General features: G+C 38.8%; 1 long non-coding RNA gene across 1 annotated transcript; it reads left to right on the top strand.

The window, feature by feature from the left end:
- Positions 1-2,207: 2,207 nt before the first annotated feature.
- On the top strand, positions 2,208-21,701 carry LOC121074466. The gene is made up of 3 exons (XR_005822365.1): positions 2,208-2,370; positions 5,840-5,949; positions 20,498-21,701. It is a non-coding gene; the product is annotated as an uncharacterized LOC121074466 (long non-coding RNA).
- Positions 21,702-22,542: the final 841 nt, after the last annotated feature.

Below are 22,542 nucleotides of genomic sequence, written 5' to 3'. Positions count from 1 at the left end.
TAGCCACATAACTTGGACAGGCAAAGATAGAAATCCACTGTTTTCTTGCTGAAACAGAGGAAGTTTTCACTACCTCTAAAGTGTAAGTAAGCTGAAAATGGAGAAGACTTGTATATTCTCTCCTAGTTAGACGATAGGGAAGGCATACTTGAGTCCTCAAGGAGGTTTTGAGAGTCTTGCTTTTAATGAACCCTAATTTGTAAAATTCTTTTCATTTCAAGAATTGGCACTCGATTCTGATGTCTGTTAGTCTTTATAATGTCTAGTCTGTTTGCACAAGTTTATGAACGACTTGAGTGGGCACTTAAGTACAGTGATATTGTTGCAAAGCTAAGCACAACTGTTCATACAAGTGGTACGTTTTGCCTTGCTATTTCAAGAACAAGTCCTTGTATAATCTGTGTACATAGTAAGCTACATCTGAACTTCCATATTCTTTTTTATCTTTTCTATATGCTCTGCAAATACAAATGTAAAAGCTAAAAGGGCCATACTTCGATGCTCAGCAAAACTAGAAAGCAAAGCTTGTAACCCACTTCTAGAAGACTTCTAGAAGACTTCTAGAAGCAAAGCTTCTAACCCACTTGCTTCTCTTCCCATCCTTTTTGTCCTTCACATCACCTCATTCTCTCCACTCACCTCAATGTCCCCGAGTGAGTAGGAAACAATATGGTTTGTTTCTTCTTTCCCCAAATCTCTGAGAAGTTGTGTTTGTTCGTCTGTTTTCTTTGTCGTTTATTTATTTTTGACAATGCTATTTCATATTACCTAAGAGCAGTTGTAGAGAACGTGTATTTTAATTTGCATTGCTGACACATTAGTTCTGCCACTTAAAGTGTTTTACAGAGCATTGTATACTTCCCTGTGATGGTTCTCCCTTCTGGCAGGGTCTGAGCTCCCAAGTGCTCACAAAACCAGAGAACTGCAATCTGGTCTCTTCCCTGTCATCTATGTCAGGATCTATGCCAAGCCTTCAGGACTTTGCTCCAAACCTGAAGCCTTTTTCTGGTGAAGTTACAAGGGAAGGAAGAAGTGTTTCACTTCCAAAGGTCCTGCTCAGGCTATAATTCACACAAGCGAATCCCTATATTCACAGAGACTGACTGAGTCTGGTGAGCTCTGGCTGAAGCACAGCGAGATTTTGTCTGGGCGTCCCTTTTGATGGCCACAGCCATTTCTTAGTGCGTTGTTTTAGTCATGATGATCATTTTTTTAGAAGTGGGCGATTTTAAGAATTAGTATTTGTCCATACATCATAAAAAGTGGCAGGCCAAAACTGATGATTCCCATTAGTTGTCCTTGTCTCTGATTTCTCTAAGTTTTGCAAAGGCCTGTCTTACTGTTCTTGGTTCCTTATCTAAATAAAGTGAATAAAAAAGAAATTGTGCAATAAAACAAACTATGGCCTAGAACTTGCTAGGACATACACATCCACTTAATTTTATATGCATCAAGGGTCATTGCAATGATTACTTACAGCACATTAAATTTAGCATGTGCATAATTATTTCCAGGATCAGTGCATAACAGGTCATCTTTTAATATACAGGAAACTTAATGAGGGATCAAAATTTAAAACCCTACATCTGAATTACTCTGAAATGTGGAACTCCAGAATGTAAACCTAAGGGTCTGCAAGTTGCCAATAACATTTTCTCTCCAAACTTCAACAGAAAAGCCTTGCTAAGCATTTTAACATGATGTTTTTCTCGATGTTGCTTTTCAGAGTAATCTGTTATACCTAAGCACATTTTACTTTAGAGAAGCTATTGATTTTTATAAGGAGGAAATGGTATTTTGGAGACATAAATCTTGTTTATAAAACATATTCAGATTTTTAGTGAGAAGATGGTAAGAAGTTGTTAGTTGCTTGTGAGAAGAGTTTATCTGGTTCTTGTGTTACACCATTTTTTGTTACTGTTGTTTCTCAGTCCTGCTTTAAAAAAAAAAAAATTTAAAAGGAGAATAGGTATAGGGACAGTAAAAACTTCCTGTATGTTCATGAAAGAAATATGTCCTTTGTTTAATTCTTTTGCATATTTGACCAAGTATGATTTGTCTTCTTTTTTAATCTTAAGCATCATTTAATTTGGAAGAAATTTTTAATGTTTTCTGAAATATAATTGCAAGAAAACAATTTCTGGCTGGGAACTTTATAAACCGTTTATTCCTCTAAGGAGAAAACTGGGTTGATATTTTCCATCCCTCACATGCCCGTGATGAGATAACTGACAGCAGCTGTTGGAGTGGGACGGGTAGTACTAGAGGCTGTTTCCAGCAGCCCAGCTGGGCTGGAGTTGTTGCTGGAGCTCTGGGCAGTCAGAGTGGGCTGGCAGCTGGTTGGGTCAGGAGCTGTGCTAGTGCATGCAGGTAAGCCTGGCTGGGTTTGTTTTCTTGAGTTATGTTTTTAATAAGCTTTTTTTTTTTTTTTTTTCCTCTCTCCTCTGGTGATGATCTGTGCATAGGGGCAATTGTAACGTATAACTTTGGCTTTTGAAGAGGTTCATCAATACATTCCCTATGGAAAGGAAATCATCTTTTGTTCTTGAATTAGTTAAAAGTAGTGAAAAGTTGTTTATTTTTTTTAGTGGGTTGGTTTATTTGTTTGTTGTGTTTTTGTTTTTTCTGGAAGGGTAACTTATCTGCTCAACTATTGTCTCCTTGGCTTCTGTTTTGTCAGACTTATAAATCTCTCTCCACACACCCATTCTCTTTTTATCCTGCATTTTGATGGCATATGGGGATTGGGGATTTGGGGGAGATGAAGAAACAGGTGAGAGAGATCACCTTTGCTGTGGAGATGCCCTAATTCTATAAAATGATGGCTTATGCCTTAAAACATCTAATTCTTCTAGTATAAAAATGTGATAACTGTCTTACAAAGGAAAAAGTAAAATTATTTTTCTAAGGTTTTAGGGAGAGAACCATTGGAACCTGAATTTGAATTCATGAGCATTGAACCAGAAGCTATTCTGGCTCTACTTAGCTCTAAAAATAAGGTTTACCTTGCTGAAAGTCAGTGTCCCCTTCCTCCATTGACACAACCTATAATATTGCAATGATTGAATGCAACTAAGAATGGCTATAAGAAATACAGAACTCCACGAAACCTGGTCAAAGCCTCTCTGCTTATATTTTGATGCAGATCCTTAGTGTCTGTGGTATGAACATGTAAGTCTGCTTTTTGAAGAGCAAGTGTCCAGGGTTTAAAAAAGTGTGTATTTAAATATTTTCTTAAGTGTATGCAAATGAATGAAATAAACAATAATAAGATGTACCTTTATAAAAGGGCTTTACATAAAGCTAGTCTGGAGGCTATCGCGAAATAAAAATTGAGAAGATGTAAAAATGGTGGCAAAGGTGGGGAAAAAATAAAAATCTTAATTTAGAAGAAAGTATGAGGGCAGAGAGATCTTTGAGGGAATCATTTTGTAGGAATAAACTTCATAGAGGAACCTCATCTGAAGCAGGTGATGGGGCAGCTGGCAGAGAGTTGTTGTCTAGTGTTTAACTACAATGTCAGATAAACCCAAGGGAAGGAGGGGATGGGTTGCTTAAAGGGTTTAGAAGACAACTATCTGCAAGATTGTCCAGTAGGCAAAGACCTCAGTGAGATAACAAGGATACAGCTGGAGATAATCTGTGATATTATGTGATGCTAATTATCATATGGAGAATGTTTTCATCTGATTAATTCAGTGAACTAAGAAGCATGGGGTAGAGTAACTTAAATTTAGCTTTATTTATGTTGAAGGTTGGTAGAGGAAGAGATGAAGTCAAGAACAAAAAAAAATAAATAAAATAGGGATTTAAGTGACAACCTGACTAGTACTTATGCAGTTGCCAGATTTCATTCAAGGAACTGTTGGGGAAAATCATGTTTCTGGAGGGATCTAGATCAACCAAGAAAGACAATATGTGGGGGAGCTGAAATGGTAAAGACTTCACTTAAATAGATATCCAATGAAGGATACCATACTTGTCTACTTAGTGTGAATGAGCCAATACTAAACATACCCGATTATCAAAGCATTTGAATGTTCAAAGTTCTCAGTAAGCATGTGGATGTTTCACAGGCCTATGAAGCATAACAATTATCTAGCATACCTTTTAATACAGTGAATAAAACAGGCAGAAGGGGGAATTATGACTTCAGCAATATTTAAATCCATATCCTAAAATCTCCATGTAAAATTGGGCATGAAAACCAGGTTTAAACACTCTGAAAGTGAAGACCTATGTTCACAGTCAGGTACAACAGTTTTCCTGAAGCCCTGAGTCATATGTGAAGTTCTGCATTTTACACAGCATGGTAGCTTTTGCCTATGACAATCCTTGGCTTCCATTCATAGGAAGGAGATACCTGTTATTGGAAAGCAAAAATCCCATAGACAGCCCAGCTGAGATGTTGACTTTCCTTTTGAGAGCCCTAGGCTTGTCATTGACATTAGGGGAGTGCTGGAGTGCAACAGCCAACTTTCAGGCAGGTTGCTGAAATGATCTGCTTTGCTAACTGAAATACAAAGAGACATAACAGCATTTTTTTTTTTGTTACCACTTCTCATATGGGTTATTACAAAGCAAGAAAAAAGTGACAGAATAGAATGCACACTGTTGCTTAAAAAAAAGAGGCATGAAATAAATGTGCTTAAGGAATACAGAACCAGCTGTTGTGTTGCAGCTCTTCTAGCTGAGACCTTGAACAGGAAACAGGAATATGAAGCACGTTAAATGCACACAAATACACCAAGTGAGGTCTTCTAGTTCCAGTGCACTGCAGATGTTGACAGACAGCATAGGATACCAAAGCTCATGCTCAAGAAGTGGCTTTCTCCTTGATGGATATTACTTGATTTTTAACAGAGCTGGGAATGTTCTGCCTTTTCTTACACACTTATAAGCCCTGTATGCCTTGTCAAGCCAATAAAGCCTCATTGAACTGAAACTGCTTTCTAATTACGGTGTGTGGCAATGGCAATACCTGTGGAAACTCATTGCCTTCAGCAGAATTGCAGAAGTGGAACTGATTGGGAGTTAGTGAGGGACCTGGTAAACAATGCTCAGGGAGGGATAGGATTCAGCACCCTCACTCCCCTCTTAATCATTTGCACAGAGCTAATAAGAACAAAAATCCAGTAAAGCGCTCTGTGTGATATGAATGGCTATGCAATCCTGCTGAATGTAAAGATGCCGTTGCAGAAAGACAGCTTTCAGCATAGAAGTACATACTTGTACCGTCAGGGTAACCTCAGCACTTCTCGAAGTATGGTAGTTGTCCTCCCCCCTTTTAAAAAAAAAAAAAAACCTTTTATATAGCAGATAATTCTGTCATGACACTGCTCTGATAGCACGACAAGTGAGGTTTCAATCCATGCAAGATAGGATTCATTGCATCTTTCCTCTCTTGCATTTTTATTTGACTTTTTATTCCTTGTTTCTTTTCTTTTAACATGATTATATTGCTAGTCCCTGATGAATGCATTACCTTTTTCTACTAAAGGTGCAGCATGTTCGATGGCAGGTTTTGTGTAAAGAATAACATGTTGGGGTATCTTAGAGAGTGATAGATAACAGCATATCAACAGACTTATCAAGTTTATCTGAATGCATATTTAAAAATGCCAAATGTGCTTTCAACTTGGTTTTGGCGAGTCTTTTGAATCTCATTAAAATGCAACCTTGAGGGAGTTTAGAGATCTGAAACAGACGTAATTAGCTATTTCTTTAAAGGAAATTTGCCCTTGCTGACAAAATATGAGCCAAGATCGTTATTATTCTTACAGTGTTCATTGTACGGAAACTCTTACAACTGTTAAGATTTTTTTTTACCTTCCTGCAGGTACACTTGAAAACAATCAAAGAAAATGATGAGGATTTGCTTCTGATGTAATGACGTATCCCCCTGACATCACAGTGAAGAATGAATGTTTCTCCCTACAAAAATCACAAGTATGTAGACTCTGGAATTTCCATCCTGATGAATTGTTTGTCCCACACATGATTAAAATCACAGTACAGGAGGTGGAAATAGCAGGTGTCAGTGTGTATGTGACACAGGGATGGGAAATGGTAGTGTTTGCAGGCTTTTCCCTTACTAGTGTTCTGCTGGTGCAAAATTATAAGCAGTTCTGTCTACTTGATATTCACATCAAGTTTGCATACTCATCAGGGGGAGCTGGATTTTGCCTTCAGCTATAGACAGCAAACTCCCTTTTTCTTGAGATTCACCTCTAAATAGATTCTGAACTGGGACTGGGGAGTAGTGCAAGACATTCTGGGTACTTGACTCTAAACAGTTATTGCTAAGCTGAAATACGCCAGCTGCACGAAGCTGCTTCCAGGACTTTGTGGACCTCCCCCAGCCTGCCATTTCTGATAGCTCAGGCTGCAACTTCCCCCAGAAGCTGCAAATTCTCAGCCCAGCAGGAGTAAATAGGGTGTCACACAATAGGTGTCAACTGAAGTGTGCTGGATCCATGCTGTTATAGCAGAGGAGTCATGTTTGGCACAGTCTGATCAGTTTGTACATCTAATGTTTTCCTTGCATCTGTTAAAGGAAAGAAAATCTGGAAGGCTTTTTGGGGGGCTTTTTCTACTGCTTAGGCATTCTTATGCATTTTTTCCCTCATTTGCTTCAGTGGATGCATTGTTGATGCTTCACTCCTTAAAAGATGTTTGATCGAACTTTGTTGTTGTTTTCTTGTTTGTTTTTTTAGAAACCTTTTTGAAGTAAGGTTAAAGAAGTTGACCAAAATTGCATAAAGCAGCTTCTGATTAAGTGACAAAATGAAGCCAGTTTTGAACCAACTAAAAATAAGCATGCATAGGTTTTTGCTATGCCAGATTTCAAGTGGTGCAACTGGTGTTTGCTCTTCTCTTCCTATGGCTCAGTTGACTGTCCAATATTTCCATGGTGTGTTGTGTGCCTCTGTGGATAAGCTGAAGCTGTGTTGTCAGTATGTAAATAATATTACTCCTCTCTTTTTGACCAATGGCTAGTATAACCTCTAATTGATAGCAAAAGGTTGCAAGTTTGCCACTGGATTTTGAAAAATATCCTGCTAAAATGAAGCAAGTGTTTAAAATTTTAGTAAAGACATGGCTAAAATAGTCTTACCACCCCACTTACTCAATATTGTTTTAATATGCATTTTGAATGCACATCAGTGTATGTATGTGACTCTTCTGCAGTTCTCATCTTAAACATATCTATTTTGTCATTTTTCCTCTCATAACACTGATTATTTGTACATCCCCAGAGTTGGAGAAATGAGTAAAATGACGAGAGGTGTGACTGGTCAGAGTGGTTCAAGCAGATTTTGCAAGTGTAAGAGGTTATCCTCCACTAAAAATACCTCCACAATCTTTTAAAACTCTATTAGCATTAGAAGAGTCTTATTCACTTTGGTCAGACTTCGTGTTTTTTCCCCCCTCCCTCTGCTCTGTCTGCAGTTATCTCCTGAAGAATGTTATTTTACTGAAAGCCTTGCTCTGAGTGATGTTACCATAAAAGCCTTTTATCTTCCATTGGTGTTGGTTTTGTAACTTCATAGATCTAGGATGACTGTGGTCTTCAGTGGGGTTGTCTGTCTCTGTAATATGAATCCTTACCTCTCTGGTTAGAGGAATGCTGATATTGACATAGTTAATGCTACTTAATTCAAAGGAATTTGAGTCACCTGCCTGTAACAATTTTTTTCCTGTCAGTCATTTCCTAAAACAACAGTGCTTTCTTTCATAATATTTTCATTTATGCTAGGTATATATCATGCAGTCTGATATTTTGCTTTGATTGATTCGTCCTTAAATATCAAAAGGTAACACCTTGGAAAAAAAAAATCACATTTTCTAAAGAGGTTCATAGTGCTTTTCTTCAGTGTGTACTAGAGACCTGCAAAAGAAGCCTTGGGCTAGTTGTAAGGGTTTGGTGCATGCACATGCATGCCTGTGCCCTTACATGCACATACCTGTGCAGTCAGTGCACAGCTGTGTGTGGCAATACCTGCTCGAGTCCAGGAAGTATGGTAACTGTGTTACCATGGCATTGCACCTAGCCCCATAAGCTCTACCTCTGCACAGGGCTTCCTGCTTCCAGACCCACAGGTGTCTCAGCCCCGGGCAGTTTCAGCATCATGCTGTGCTGCACAGCCACTCAAACACACAGTCTGTGTGCTATGGCACGGCTGTGCCTGGGGCTCTGAGGATCCCACGTACAAACTGCCAGGCTGCTGCTGGACATGTGCTGTGCTGGAAGTCATGATCCTGAGGGGATGCAGGTGGCCACTGTGCCAGTAGCCAAAGAAACCTAGGACAGAAAATGCTGGAGTGTGTAATCTCACTGCAGGCAAACACAGAACAGTATAAGCAAAATGCAAGTTGTTTTTTTTTAAGGTTGTATTAATAGGGAGGAAAGCAGTGTGACCTGCTATTCTAAGCCTGTTTGTCTCCAAATTGTAATCATTCCTGCACAAAGTCATGAGGACAAGTTGCATTAATAGAAATAAGAGCAATCAGAAAACTTGCTTGAGTTTACAGAAGTCAGACATACCATAATCATCCCCTCTTGGTATGCAGAAGCCCTCTGCTTGAATGCAAAGCCCTTTGAAGTCATTGCTGTCCATCTCATTAAAAAGTGCTGTTTCCATCACTTTTTCTATTGGAAACTCTCAGGATTTAAGTAATTGGAAGACATTTTTTTCTAAAATGCCTGTAAAAAGGATGCAACATGTATTTCTTTACCTTTTTTGAGTTTGGGGAGGTATATTGGGAGACATAAAAATGTTCTCAAAGGTGAGCTTAGTATTTAAACTAGTAGTGGATGCAAATATAGCTGGCTTATTTCAGCTGCCTTATAAAAGAAGGGAGGAGGACTGATGCTCTGTCTCCTTTGTGGTGTTACGCAAGGCATAAATGGGTGATACATAGAGTAATTTAGGCTGGAAGGACCTTTGGAAGTTATATGGACTGATCCCACAGCCAAAGTAGAACTGGCCTAGATGATTGACCGTGACTTTATATGTCCGCTATAAACTCTCAAATTTGATTTAACCTTTGGGAGGCTGGAGCAGTACTCAAAATGAATTTATCTTATTGCAATTTGCAGATCTTTGCACTTCAGTAAATGGTGGCTTGGGGATTGTGTGCTCTATTTGTTTGTCTGATGGGGGTGTTCCCTATTGGGCATGCTGCAGTCTTGGTAGTTACCTCTCAGAAAAGGGGACGGGGGACAAAAATATTGAGATGATGACCATGCTGCTGAATAGTATTGCTGCTTTGCATCAGCATGGGGACAGATGGCAGGACTATCCTGAGGTACCTATACTTTTTTTAACCTTCCTTAAATTACTTGTAAGGAACTCTGATCTGACATTCCTCCCTGCTTCCATCTATGTGTACTGACTACGGAAAGCTAATGCTGGCACCCACCTTCTCGTTTCCTAGAACGGGAGAAACGGTCTTCTATAGCAGATAGCAGCCCTTTCTTTCTGATCACCACTGGCCGTGTTGCAGCTATGCTATGGCCAAGCTGTAACATTATGTGCACGTGTTTGATAGGGATGATGTGGTGATTAGTAGCAGTATTAAAGTCCTCTCAAACCTTGACCCGTAGTGAAGCTTTTAAACACGTGTCTCATTGCTTACACACACCCCATCTCCCCCCTGTTGTCATAGCTGCAATGTCGCATTGTGAGGATTGAATGTTAATTTGTGATATTAGTATGGAATATCTCAAATACAGAAGCATTAGTTATACAAAACCTGACTTGCTCTGACTTCTTACTCTCTAAGTCTCAGTTCTGCAGTGTAGTGTGAGGTTCAATTTACTGAAGCAACCCTTTAAACCATCTAATGGTGTTGTACATTTAACTTGATATGCTATTTGTCTTGTTCTTAGTGAATCTTTGATCAGTTTATGCCTAGTTTGCAATTTTGTGTTTTACTATCAATGGGGGAAAAAATAGTAAGGTCTCAATTTAAAAAGGTCAAAATAGTAAACAAATTTAAAAGGGTCAATGTACTTCAGAGTGCAAAACAATGTCAGATTGCGGAAGGATTGCTTTGATCCTAATTCGCTGTATCGCATAAAGGTGTCGGTCCTTCTTAGATTTCCCTGATGCTAACAAAGCAGCACAAGAGCTGACTTGTGAAACCAGGCTTTGCTGTTACAGATTCCTTCCTCTTCCAGCAGAGTATTTCAATGTGTCGCAGTATATAAATAGCCCTTAGAGAGCAATAGCACGCAGTTGCAATACTTGCTATATGCACAGCAGAGCCAATTAGAAGTGGTGAGTCTATTTGGTGGACTTGATTTGCCAAGGTGTGTTTTTTCTCCCCCACCTGCATCCTGCAGTACTCGAGTACTCTCCACATGAATGGCATATCTTCTAATATCAGAAAACTATTGGGTGTACTATGCAGTAAAATATTTGCTATTAGATGCAGTTTTGGGGTTCAGTTGAACAGGTTCATTGAAGGCAATGGCAAACTAGGCTTTTTAAAGAATTTGGACTTGGAAGGCAGGAGTGTGTAATTTTTTGTTGTTGATGGTTGATTTTGTGTGTGTTCTTCTCTTCAAGGAAACTGTACAGAATTGGGAACTCTTTTAAAATTAAAAACAGTTAGCTAGCTCTGTAATCACAAGCATTGTTGAAATGTTTTTGGCCAACAAACAAATCCCATGCTGATTTCAAGTCAGGGTCAATTAAAACAAGTAAATGTTTTTTTTCTTTCTAGGGAAGCGTTTGCATCAGAAATGAAACAAATTATTTTCTGCTCCAAAACATAAACAAACACAGACTGACAGTTTTCATTTGGGAGCAAGTAACTTATGGAATAACATGGAAATGCACGGTTTATAGGTAATTCTTATACTGCTACTGCTCTACAACTACTTCTAGCAGTCCCATTAGCTTAATTACTCTTGATTTTATAGTATCTGCTCGTGTGTAGAAGTCCCCATTAGGGCACAGCAAGGCTGTAGCAATGAACTCGAACATGGATTGAGAGCCATAAGATAAAAAAATTGTGGTTGACTTTTTTTATATATTTTTGCAATGGGCACTTTACAGCCTAATCTACGCCAGTGATAATCTTTGCAAAGTGTTTTCCTAACTACACTTTTTGCTGTCTAACAGTTGTTTAGGCTGGGACATACTGCTTTCCTGGCACAACGGGCCTCGAGGTAAAGAACACTCACCAACAGCAATGTTCCTACTATCCTCAGTAAAGACAGGAGTAACTGATCTGCCATCAAACTGGTGACAGCAATGGCAATGGGAGGGTGTTTGAGTTTCTGAGGCAGTAATACAAGTGCAAATAGTGTTCTTACTGAGCAACTCTGTGGCTTGGTAGCTGGCAGGGCAAAGCAGTAGGTGGCCAGGGACCTTTGCTGTTGCTCTAACAGCAGGTGGGGTCTCCCCTACAGCATGAGTGGTGGAAACTTTACAAAACAAACAAAAACCTGCTTTTCTTTCCACAGATAAGTTGTTTTTTTGTCTTTGGTAATTATGCACAGCTTTTTTCCCCCTTTTGTTTCTCCTTTTTGTGTTAATTCATATATTACTATATACCTAAGGTATAAAACTAATATGCAAACTTGGGGGTGGCTGCTCAGTGTCTGATGGGATGGGTCTGTATGTCCTAATTCCTAGAAAGGAGGACTGGGAATGGAGGTAAAAAGTCTGGCTAATACATCCAATAAAATAAAGTAGAAGAATAAGTAGCTAATGACCTTGCCAGAATAAATAGCAGACAGCTTTATCAATAATTACCAATACAGCAAATGTAGCAGTGGTAAGAGAGTGATATATGAAAATAAATAGTTGTTGTGGATGTTAGTCTTGAATATGTATTCCTGTTACATGTTTCTGTAATTATCAATTTTGAGGGATAGTATTTACAGATTTTATCTCCAGAGCATCAGTACATAAGATCCCATGATTGTGTGTTTTGTAACATGATGATGCTTTAGAGGCTGTGAAGTGAAAGCTGCTAGTAATCCTATCAACAGGTTTTCCTTCATGTTGTTTTCCTGACTTATTGCATCCATCTCCTGTGGTCCCGACTTTCCCTTGCAACTCTGCGAAGTTTTGCCATTTATCATGACCTAATCTAAGGAACATGAGCTCACATAAAGCTTACAGCCCTGGAAGTAAGTGGCTTTGCTTTGGGTCAGTTCTCATTTGAAAACAGAAATCTGTGTAACGTTAAGAGGAGCTGCTCATGTGTCTTTAGAACACAAACTGCAACCGTGGTCCAGAAATGTTTGTAAGGCTACTAACAAGCCTTTAGAAACATCACGTATACTGGGTTGTTTGAGAAGCAAAGCTTATGGGGCAGCTCCGCTTACAAAATTGACCCTTTATTTCTGAGACTAAAATCAAGATCATGAGTGCATGATGCAAGATGTCACACATGCACAACAACACAGACCACTTCTTCAGTTTATGTAGGGCAAAGAGCATTAGATACTCACTGATCTGTACACTTACAGTGGTTACTCATTGGTTGATGTGGACCAGTCACCTGCCCAAGAATAACTAAAAGGCTAGCTTATCTACCTGTATCCACACCCTTCCAGAAACCTACCAAGAAGCAGGGCAAGCTAGGCTCTGTCTTCTGTGCAGCTGCAGTGAAATATTGGTGTTCAAGTAAGCTAGCTCATATAATCCTTAGGTAGCCCTTGGTACATTACAGTGCCTTCTCTGGTGACAGGATGATAGATTCAGCTGATTGTTCATCTGCTCTTGCTACAAACTTCTGAAGTGTTGAAAAAACTGGTAATGTGCTGTGGAAAGTAAAAAAAAAAAAAAAAAAAAAGACAAAATTGGTCTGATAAGAATGGATGTTTACTGATTTCACACACATACGCCCCCCCCCCATGTCTTCTACTAGTTTGAGCTTCTATGATAATGGGATCAGTATACGTCCTACAAAACATACAACTGGCTTTAGAAAAGTACTGTATGCAACTATAAAATAAAATCACATCATAAAACTGAGGATGTCAATTTGAGGGGAAAAATTAAACCCAAATGTTAGATTTGCCCTTAATTTGTAGGGAGAGAAAATCCTTATATAAAAGATTTGAGAGGCAAGAGTCATAAAGACAGAAACATTACTGTGCTTTGAAGAGCCCCAGAGCACAGCTCTTTGTAATGATCCATCTCATATGTCAATTGAACAGAGACCAAATCAGCCAAAGGCGAGGAGAACTTTTGAGGGAGGATAAGGCACTTCAGGTTTGCATGGCACCCACAGTATAATGAAGTGGAATGCCACAAATGTTTTAACAGCGTGCTTTGTTGTTGCTATTTTTCTCTGAAAAGAGAAAAGGTCATTTAAGGTCTCGATACATAAAGATGTTGAAACCATCTGTGAACAGGGGTCTTATTTTGAGGATAGTCTTTGAAACACTAAAGGCGGTCAAGATGATACCTGATCAGTGCACTTAGAGCAAAAGACAATATTAAAGGAATTCATTACATTAGGGTAATACTGGGGGAGAAAAGATTGTGGCATCAGTTTAATTATGAGTTACCTTACTAGGAAAATAATACTTCACCTTAATAAGAGAATGTAAGGTGAGAAAAGGTTCTAAAATGCATAAACTTCTTGTTTAAAATATAATAACAGATTATTTTTCTTTAGGTGCACTGGGTCAGCCAGCAGAACTGTTGTTGCTTGTTTTGCAGGGCTCCTACTCCGAATCATTGCACTATTTTTCTATTCTTTTAATGCCAGAGCTCCTATAGGCAAGGCTTTTAAGTCTTCTCTGCTACTGGAACCATTAAGAAAAAAGGAGGTTTCAGATTGGAAGTGGTCAGCAGAAATGTGCAGATCTCCCCTTCTTTCACCATTGCTCTCCTAACACTGAGAAAAAGTTTCTGCTCTTGCTCTTCCCACTTCTTATGTTTTGATCCTGCATCCTGTTTCCTTCCAGCTCCTTTCCAGCTGCCATGGCTCCCTCACTGTCATATATCTTAGCCTTTCTCCTGCTGCATTTGGTGCCTTCCGCATTTTTCTCTTGTCCCTGCAGAATAATTCTTTATTGTCCAACTCAGCTTTCTTTGACACTTCTCGTCAGCAAATGCTGGTATGCAACTGAAAAAAAAAAAAGGGGGGGGGGGGGGAAGAAAAAGAAACAGTTGCCTATAATAAATGTGTGTAACTAATCAATTTAAATGCATAATATGTAATTCTAACTAGTTATTATAATCGGATAAACACAATGAGCCCTCTCTTCCAGCCCATCTTTTCTGTTGCCACTCAGCATTTTGCCGACTCTGAAACTGTTGGTATTTTTCAGAGAGCAAAAGAAAGAAGTTGTGCTGGATGTTCCCATGCTTTATATCTTACAATTTCTTATAGCAAGGCTAGGTATATGCTATTCTTTCCTGAAAATGTTTGGCAGCTTTTTTTGCACAGGATTATCTAGCTGGAGAAGGTAACTAAGAACAACAGCACGTCCTTGAAACTCCAGACACAACTATGGCAGCGTATGTATGTATTTAAGTACACAAAATGTGTGCATCATAGAATAATGGTCAAATTGTGAATATTGTTGTATGTGTATAGGTGATGTAGTAGAGTAACATGAGTGTGAAAACTCTAATGCCATTTTGTAGTAGATCTTTTTAACAGTACAGGACAAGAACTCAATCAAACTGAGCACTTCTCTTTCAAGTTCACAGATAAGTTTGGTAATCAACGGACTGCCTAATCATAACTGAGGTACACAAAAAAAAATGTCAATACTATACTTTTACCATTCTAATTTAAATGTCTTTCTAATGTAATTTCAGGGCATAAATCCATGGTGTGCATTTTCTGAGACCTATCTAGATCCTTTAGCTGTTGTAGGTCTCTTCAAGAGAATTTAAATGGGGGTATTGGTAATGAAAACAACTTCTGGGTGCTGTTATGCCAAAAGACCAAGGCAGCAGTGGCATTGACTTTGAATCTTTCATTTTTTTTCAAGCATAGGACATAAACTGGATGAGGTCAATATGCCATCTCTAGATGCACAGATGCAAAGTGTTGCAATGTAGGAGTACAATGACTGTCTTTGCCTTTCCTTACTGAGGCTGAGTTTACAGTAGATAATTGTTATTGTGATGGCTATTAATTATTGTTATTGTGATTAACTGTTTTTACTTAAAACAAAACAAGTATTTATGACATTAAAAGTACCAAATATATATAGTTCAGGATAGGTTTTTTTTATTTTAAAAAAGCCTTTAAAGAAACTTCTACTCAATTGCCAATTGATGTTGTTTCTAAAAATGTTATTTTTCAGATATTTCAGCAAGTAGAAGACTATATTAGTGCCAATGGAGCAGTTGGAACTAATTGGTTTTGGGCACTGTCCATTTAAAAAAAAAAAAAGTACCTGATCTGGTCCCCATGAGTGTTTAAGTGATGCAAGAGAGGAATGATAAAGAGGCAGGCAATACATGATCTTCAAGTTCTGGCTGTATTTTAGAGTTAGCTCTTTTTGTGCTTTTTCTGTAGATTCATGTCAGATGAATTTAAGTGAAGGAAGTAAGATGGAAGGAGTGTGTGCTGGAAGAGAGAAAGCTAAAGTGAAAGACTAGGAATATAAATCTGACTGTAGTAAAGACTGGCATAATCTTTGTGTTATACTAATATGTGAAACAAACTGTGAGGCAACACTTTGAAACAATGGTGTTTTCCCAAAGAGTAGCAAAGGTATTGTTTCAGTCTAAGATCCACATGATTTATGACTTGGTCCAAGGAGGAAATACCACATCAGGAATTCCTTGTTTCTCCATTTAAAACAAAATTGGGGAAAAAAAGCTTTGCTTTTTTAATCTTGTCCCTTGATGTTCAATTTGTGTTTGCAAGCCCCCAAAACCATGATTTGTCTCTGATATTTTTAGTTAAAACTTGCAGTCTCAGCCTAGTTTAGTAGTTAGTCTTCTCTCTAATTCCCTGATGGCTGCAAACATTGCTTCTTGCTGAGTCTTGCTCTGCAACATCTGTTGAAACTGGTATAGGTTTCAGTTCAGTAAATGTACTATTGGAGTGCAAAGGGATTGAAGATCCATAGGCACAAAAATGAACTCCTTCAGAGAGCAGAACTCTTTAATGCACTCTTCTGATGACAGCGGAAGAAGCAGTCGTTGGACAGCTTGAGTCCCTCTCAAGTTGAATTTGGAACATGAAAACCAGAACCTCAAACTACATGTTGCAGGTTGTTCTCAAAGGCCTATTTTGCTTAGCAGGAGGTAGGGACGTTTTTTCCTTCCTGTTTCTCTGCCTTCTCTTTTTAAGGCAGAATACTTGCATTTGAAAGTCATGATTTCTGTAGTTCAATGGTCTACTATATCAAACAGTCTTTTGTCTAGACTTAAGATGACGATAGGCAGATCTCCCCTTTAGATGCCCTGTGTGTGTGTCACGAGTGCTGTGGTACTGCACTTCAGCAGAGTTATTCTGGTGGATTTCCAATTGTCACTGCTAGGTTCTGGGTGCCTACATAGCTGGGGAAGAGGATGTGTGAATTAAGTACCAATGGTATGCAGTCTAACTACAGCCACAAGTCACAAAACTTTGTGATGGGCACGAAGGGCGGGAACATGTTTGCAAACTAATGTTGGAAAAGCACATAAGTACCTCAAGTTACACTAGTTCTTGCTTCCTCTGTATTTTCAAGATGATACTGATTCCTTTTAATGGACAGGAATAACACAGGTCATGACTAATTAACTGAAGACCAAGCTAAAATTCAGTGTGCCAATACATTTTTAACTTCATATCTGAAACTTCCCCTACAAAATGTAGATAAATGTTCTTTCTGTATGTACAAAATACTTAGTTACAAAACAGGTAATTATTTGTGTATTTGTATATTTTTTGTGTGCACATTTAGTTTGTGTAAGCTAAGTTTTAAAGGGATGCTCTGTGAGACCAACTTAAGTTCTGAATTTAAAAAATATGCCCTGGAGTTTATTGTAAGTCTCCAAATAATGTTTTTAAAACGTCCATAATGAGCAGCTTATTTAAGAAATCCAAAATTATGGCTTAAAAACATGAAATGATTTGGATGTCCACCTGGAATCCAAGTGTTTGTGCATTATGCATGAGAAGACACTGAAGTACAAAACTAAAAATTTGATAGACTGGAATATTTTGCCAACAGGAAAGATGGATTATTGCTGCTCAGAGCATTGCTCTTGCTCAAGTGCGTACAGTTATTTTGGGAGGGTTTGTGTTCATTTTACCTCTGTGGAAGTACAGCGTTCATTACTTTCTTTTAAGCATATTAGCAATGTGGATATTGGACACATGTTTATGTCTGAACCTGACCCAAGTTGATGAATTGACTGAATAAATGAAGTGATATTTGGAAGCTACAGGCAAACACTTGTGTGAGAGTAAAGGTTGTATCAGCTCAGTAGTCACATAGGTGGGGAATTAAGTCCATTCTCTGGAGCTGCGGAGTTGTTGTTGTTTGGCCTTTGTTATGTGCTTGAAACCTTTCTAACTACAAAGATTCTTTGACTGGGTCAGAGGTTTGCACGAGCTATGCCCATTCCTGCCTTCCAGATGGGTAGGAGAATGTCCCAAAATGTGTTGGTGAATTGGCTTGCTTTCTTTAAACCTTTTACAATATGAAGTGACAATTGGGATATGCTGAAGACTGCTACTCTTCTAACATCATATAAAGCATGAAAATAATTAATAGGTGATTGCTGCTACTAATATGGACATGCCAATGTGAAGAAACTGGCTCCTCTGTCACTCCATATGCTTGTAGAAATGTGGTTTAGTGGACAAAAACACATGCTCTATCCTTCTGGAGGAATTCATCTCTGTCCTGAAGATGCCTTTCAGCACTCCAACTTGTGAAAGGTAACTTCTGGCTGTACCTTTTTCTGTCCTTCTGCTTCCATTAGTATTTGAGGAAACAGTCTGAATATATGGTGCATGCTGGGAAGTCAAAACTGAGGGTGTGGAGCAGCAACTGGTATACTCAGATGACTGCATTTCACTCCTGCCATGAGATATTTAATTACAGAATAACACTTCTTATGCCTGCAGTTTGAGGCATAAGATGAATACACATTTATTAGTTCATTTAAAAGCAATATTTTTCTGGAACATACTTTTGACTTATATGATCCTTATTGATACGTGTGTTTTTGTGTAATACATGTGTAGATATATTTGCAGACAAGAATATGATGGTAAAATAAAAATAACTGGGGTGTGAATCACATAAATTTGCTCTTTCCTTCTCTTTGAAGTCTTATGCAAACCAATTCATCAAGTCTTTTATTCCATCTGTGAGATGGTGTTCATACTCATTTTTGAGCAATTTTAGTCTCTGCTTAAGTGCTTAAGTGTCACTAGCTGGAAGGAGTCTTATTAATTAGATCAGTGCAAGTTCTTGAGCATAATGAGATCCATATAGGCATAAATGGCTTATCAGGTATTTTTGGCTACATGGAAAACAGAAAAGCTTATAGCTTTTTTGGATTTTGGCAATTACTTCACAGTCTCAGTAACACTGCAGAAAGCTCAGGCTTTTCAAGCAGTAATCCAAATGGGAATGTGAACAAAGCGGTGACCACTGAACATATTCTCCTTCATCCTGAAATCTAATGTATGAGGCAAAGGACTCCGTCCTGGGAATCATACTGTTGGGGAAGGGAAAATTGTGGTTATTAGCAAGTGTTGCTGTAGGCATTTGTTTTAAAAAAAAATATATATATATAAAAAAAAAAAAAACTAAGACAAAGGATATGCAGAACAGTTTGTTTGGAATCATGTATGTTAAAACTACTGCTAATAATGTTGTTAGGATAATTAAAAAACAGAAACTGCTGCTTTTTCTGAGAGCAGTCTTACCGGATGAGTGTTGAATGACCGATAGCAGAGGTCTAGCATTAATAACAATGTACTTTGGGATACTTAGGTTTTAAATGGTTGGTTTATAATGCAGTTTCCAGCTTTAAAATGGATTTCAAATCTGTAATGCTCTTAACTTCAAATCTGTCCACCCTTGCTGACATTGTCTGATCACACTGCTTACTCAAGTTCAGGTGTTTCTTGGAAGTAGCTTTAAGTGCCAATAATGAAGCACCTTAGAGGTTCCATGTCTCTGAACAGATGTACGTATTTTTTTCAAGCCTGAAATCTCATGTGCTCAATTTTTTTTAAATCCAGGAAAAGTTTTCTTTGTCTAATATTAGCTCCTTTTCCTTTGCCTTTTGTAAAAATCTTTGGGTTGTTTCTTGAAGAAATGGATGCTGTTTTCTATGCATTATAGTACCTCAGGAAAGATCTGTGAATCTCAGAAGCTTTTATTCTCATTATGCTATAGAGGAAGGGACTGGGAAATAATAAATCCCTTACTGAAGTGGCATGGAAGATTTTCATCTCATCTTGAGATGTGCTGGAGTGCCTTGCAATTGGCAAGCAGCTGTACTGTCAGATCCTTGTGGTGCAATTTGGTCCTGAATGCTGAAGGGGAGCCAGTGAGTGTTAAGGGTATCTGTCCTGAGAGCTGAGGGGTTGGGCACATCAGACAGCAGGGACGGTGCTAAATCCAAATAGCAAGAAATTTTTCTGAGCTTCTTATATCCTTGGAAATTTGATTTATTTTTTCCCCCCATACATTTATTTCAAGTGAAAATTACGATTCAAAATATTAGTGCTCTGCTGCATGAAAAGGATTGTCCTTTTTCTTTCACCACATTTGCTAACAAGAGTGCCATCTATGCTGCTTGTTATTTTGAGATGAAGTACTGTATATTGGGCATAGTACATTATCAAATATGGATAGGCAAAAAAGAGCAAATTTAGGGTTCAAAATAAGAAGTACTCTTGAAAGGCAGTACACTGATTAGCAAAGTGCAATAGCTGGGTTCACAGAAGGGTGGGACTTCCCAGAGTTCATAGGCCCCTGTGTTTTTCAGAAATGCTCTGTCTGCAACTGCTTAATGCTGCTAAAAATTAGTCATTGGTGTTTCCTGTAAAATTAGTTTGATTCTCAAAGTAAAACTCCTAGAAACCAATGGAAATTTTACCTAAGTGTGTTTGACTTACAGAAATTTGATATTGTGGGAACATATCTTCAGATTCAAATCCCACATTAAAAACAAAAAAAAAATTGTCCCTTTGTCCCTGAAGGTGTTGCAAAGATTGTGTGATGCTATGATGTCTGTACTACAGACCTTGGAAAGACCTTTAAGTGAAAGATGTATTAGAAAAACAACATACTACTGAAGTGAGAAGTTAAGAAAAATAATTTGCTTCAGCAATGAGTCTCTTCCATTTGCTTTTTGCAAATCTGCTACCTATAGCTAAATACTTACATGGAGAAATGTTATGTAACAAAAAAATTTGTAAATGAAGGTGATTTCTAAGCACTACACTGCGACTACAGAAATTTGTTGCTTTGAGTTTAAAAAAAAAAATCATTTTTTTAAATGCTGTGTTGTATTGCAGTCCTATCTGTGTGTTGCAGTAACACCTGAAAGCCATGATGGTGGAGACCAGGCCTGCTGAGGCAGAGGCATTGGTTGCTCCTGGAGTCTAGAAGGTGTTGGGCAAATTGTCCCTGAATGAAGGTTTCACCTGCATGGGCAGAGGCTCACTGAGCAATGCAAGTGCAGGCTCCATTCCTCTGGGTGGAATGGGGCTTCTAGGAACAGACCGCACTGCAAGAGTGCCAGGGGAGCAAAAGAGCAAACCCTGCAAGCAGAACTGGTACCAATGCAGTAATTGCAGGTGGCATAGGTCTTTCTGAAAGTCATCAAAGGCTTTTCAGTAACATGTCACGGGCAGTGGGGTGGTGGTGTGTGCATGTGAAGAGCTTAGGGATGATTTCATCAGCAAAACTGGAAAATTTAAGGCCCAACAACGTCTCAGACATTGCAACCCCCAAGTTTGCGTTCCATCGTCATATTAATCTTCCCCTCTACGTTATCCAGAAAGTACCTGTGTCCTTGCACACAACTGGCAGCTGTAAAATAAACACAACATCAATTATGGATGAGCGTGCCCCATGATATGTTCCCTGCAGCTGATGCCTACAGGCTGGCTGAGTGCTTCAGCTCACATCCACTCTCATTCTCAATGGTCTTCAGAAACAGACTTACACAGATGCCCCTTCTGGTACTTTCTGGGAGGTGGCAGAGCTGGAGTTGACAAGACAAAGGGATGGAGCAGAGGAAGGTGCTTGGCTGCCTTCCTGCATGAAGATGGGGGAGGTTTTGTCTGTGCATGCCACATGCACCTCAGCTAGAGCTCTGCATCAGGGATGGGCACTGCTGGGGGGCGCACATGGCAGCATCTCCCATGAGCCATGTCTCTACGTGAACAGCCCGGGGTCCTCACCAAGATTAAGGTCCTGATTTAGCTGTTTTTTTCTAATTAACCAGACAAATGGCTGCTAACTTTGAAAGCGATTTGCTTGAGTAAGGAAGGCAGTAGTATGTAATTCAGGATTTATTCATATTTTATGAAGTGTTTAAGAATTCTTCAGAAGGAATTGTTATGCACATATAATATCAGTTATATATAAGACTGCTTGATTCAACAATGAACAAATAAAAAGGGCAATTTTATCTTTTATTGTCCCCTTTCCCCATTTTCACTTTGTCTGGAATAAAATTAATAATAATACTATTTCTAGCATGTCTGAATGTCTATTGAAATAATAAATCAAGCTTCCCAGGCGCAAGTGTGATTTTAAAAATACATAAACATTAATGAGCTTCATTTTTCTCAGCTTTGTCTTTTTGTTTCTCACTTTGGTAGCACATCAAACCATTCTTAATAAATCAGATCTCCAAGTTAAATTGTATACTGCATGTAGAACAGTTTATACTACGCAGACACAAATGGCTTTGGCAACCACTTTGAAATATAAAGAGATTCATAAACGAAATATTCACCCAAAAAAATCTGCAGTTCAAAACATACCCAATTAGAATTCAGAAAGCAGATGAGTTTTAAATGCAATCTTAAACTTGGAAGGAGAACCTATCAGGAGATAACTGATTCCACCAAACAGAAACAATCATTGAAAATGTTCTGCCACCAGAGGATGATCCTAGGGGCTATAGAAAAGGTAATAACTCTATACTTTTCCCTATAATATTTCTGACAGATTTCTATAAGCCATTGTCCCATCTCACTGAGCAGACAACCCCTCTTCTGTCACGCTCCGTTGCCTTGCTGTTGTCCTGTTTCTTTCCTGAATGACAAGGGCAGCCCTGTGTTCACCTCCCTTCCTCTTCCAGTGGAGCCTGGGGAGAGCTGTGCAGACATGAGGGTATGTGGGCTGTCCTGCCACCTTGGCAAAGGGGCCACTTGTGCAGGCAAATGTGCTCCTGGCACTGCCTGTGTTGACAGGAGCAACAGGGGGCCACCACTCTTCTTACCCCAGTGTAGCTCCAGTGGCAGTAGGAGCAGTGCCTGACCCTTACAGGGCTTTCTCCCGCTTCTTGGTTCCCTCCTGCTGTTTCCCTCTAAATCTTCCCTTTTTGTGGTAGAAGACACCTGTCC

This window comes from Cygnus olor, chromosome 1, assembly GCF_009769625.2.
Source record: "Cygnus olor isolate bCygOlo1 chromosome 1, bCygOlo1.pri.v2, whole genome shotgun sequence".
In the NCBI taxonomy this organism is placed as follows: Eukaryota; Metazoa; Chordata; class Aves; order Anseriformes; family Anatidae; genus Cygnus; species Cygnus olor.
This window is presented reverse-complemented; position numbering and strand designations above follow the sequence as displayed.